The sequence below is a fragment of the Schistocerca piceifrons genome, chromosome 1, assembly GCF_021461385.2.
Source record: "Schistocerca piceifrons isolate TAMUIC-IGC-003096 chromosome 1, iqSchPice1.1, whole genome shotgun sequence".
NCBI lineage: Eukaryota > Metazoa > Arthropoda > Insecta > Orthoptera > Acrididae > Schistocerca > Schistocerca piceifrons.
In genome coordinates this window covers 1,230,925,196-1,230,927,569 of record NC_060138.1, presented here as the reverse complement: position 1 = coordinate 1,230,927,569, position 2,374 = coordinate 1,230,925,196, and the positions used below count along the sequence as shown (strand labels likewise).

The following is a 2,374-nucleotide window of genomic DNA, read 5'->3' as shown; positions in this document are numbered from 1 at the left end:
ATCAAGTAATTCATGAAATCTATATATGAGGTTGCAAATGTCGGGAAATAGCCCAAAAATAGATGAGAAATGCTGAATACGTGACGTCACGAGATGACGTTCCACGCCGCACGTGCAGAAGCTCAGCTTGGACAGGAATGTATGATTGAGCGATGCAGTACTCGCATTCGAGAAAAAGGTGTAAATTGTGAATAACTTTTATGAATGTGATCTGCTCTAAATGCAGGAGTTATAAAATTACGGTCTTCGCTGTAATCACGTAAAAGCTGTTTTTTTTGTGTTTCTTTGGTTTCGTACCTCCTTACTTGGTTGACACGCATTATTTAGTAAAGGGAATGTAGGTTATTTACAAGTGAGAATGTAGTCTGGAATATTATAATCATTTACTTCTGACGCAATACGGTAGGCTTATGTTGTACTGTACTTTACAGTAAACCAGCGGCAAATAAAAGAATAAATCTTAGTGTAAACACAGTTGTCTGACAACGACAAAAATATCATGTGGCAGACGGAAGACTCGAATCGTGAGCCCCACGTGCTGAAGTCACGCACGGAGGCCCAGAGCTACACCGGCGGGAATACTTGACTTTGGTTGGGATGATCATGAGCAACAGACTGATAAGCTCATCCGCGGCAAGTGCAGAGAGGTACATCATCTGGTGTCGTCACATGTTCAACATCTGTCATCCACTTTCGGGGTATTTCCCGTCGTGTGTGACCCCATGTGTCTTATATTTCTTGTTTCAGCGTCATCTAGACACTTCGAAGATTTTTAAACTTTGTTCAGAATCACCCTGTACGTACACCACTACCATTAATGTCCACTGAATCCTTGCTGCACACACTGTTAGCACCCAGAAGACACGATCGGATGTTCATGTGCCTTCATACACTTGCACACTTGTGTCAGACAGCATTATCAAGACCTGACCGAGGTTGAAAGAGGCCTCATTGTGGGTCTCCATGTGGCTGGATCCTGATTTTTGCGGCAGGCAATGTGAGGGCAGGTAGACTCATAATCAAAGTTCCGGTGTACTGCATCTGACGATCACACTTGGGGATCACTGTATTGTACAACAAGCCCATTGTAACCCCTTTAAATTTGCGCCTGACATCCAAGAGCAAATAGTGGCACCCCAGCAACATTCTGTGTCATCCCACAACTTTGGTGGAAGCTGGTCTAGAGAATTACCACCGCATGTGTACACTGCCTTTAATACTACAAAGCAGACTGCTGTGTTTTGAGTGTGCCGTGACTAGGAAGCATATACTGCTGATGAAACGCGTCGCTTTGTGTTCAGCGATGAATCACGGTTCTTGTCTACCCCACATGGCCAACGGTGGCGAGTAGAGCTGATACCTGTGCAGAGGTCCAATTCTTCCTGTATTTTGGATAGACACAGCGGTGTTATCCTGGCGTCGTAGTGTGGGAGGGGCATCGGATACGACTTCCGATCAAGGGTGGTGGTGGCTCAGGGAAAATGGATGGCACAAAGGTACATCATGAACATCCTGCGTCCTCGTGTGTTACATCTCCTGCAACATCTCCTGTGCCATACTCATATACACACGAAGCGTATCTGTACGAACTGGATGCGTGATGTTGAGGTACTCCCATGGCCAACAAGAATCACAGATCTGCGCCTGATAGAAAATACAGGGTGAGTCACTAGCTATTGCCACTAACAATAACTCCGAAAGTGAAATCATAATTAAATGGACACCCTAGCTGCAAGCAGGCGTTGATACACTTCATTGGGGACATGTTGAAAATATGTGCCCCGACCGGGACTCGAACCCGGGATCTTCTGCTTACATGGCAGACGCTCTATCCATCTGAACCACCGCGAGCACAGAGGATAGTGCGTTTGCAGGGACTTATCCGTTGCACGCTCCCCGTGAGATCCACATTCCCAACATGTCCACAACACTACATTCGTAGTGCGCCTAATAGATGTTTGCCCATCATACTCATTACTCGTGGCAGATTAATCTACCAAGTCCCGTACGAGTTCGGGCATAGCGTGTGCGTTCGCACAAGAAGGTCCACGACCGGGAAGCCATGTTTTATCCGTATATGACGGTAGTATCTGTTCCCGAAAGAACAGTTACCGTCAATGACCATGCAGCTTTGCTAGAAATGAAACGATAATTAAATGGACACCCTAGCTGCAAGCAGGCGTTGATGCACTTCATTGGGGACATGTTGAAAATGTGTGCCCTGACCTGCCATGTAAGCAGGAGATCCTGGGTTCGAGTCCCGGTCGGGGCACACATTTTCAACATGTCCCCAATGAAGTGTATCAACGCCTGCTTGCAGCTAGGGTGTCCATTTAATTATCATTTCATTTCTAGCAAAGCTGCATGGTCATTG

General features: G+C 46.2%; 1 non-coding gene across 1 annotated transcript; it reads right to left on the bottom strand.

The window, feature by feature from the left end:
* Window positions 1–1,777: 1,777 nt before the first annotated feature.
* Trnat-ugu lies at window positions 1,778–1,852 on the bottom strand. The gene has a single exon. It is a non-coding gene; the product is annotated as a tRNA-Thr (tRNA).
* Between the last annotated feature and the right edge of the window lie 522 nt (window positions 1,853–2,374).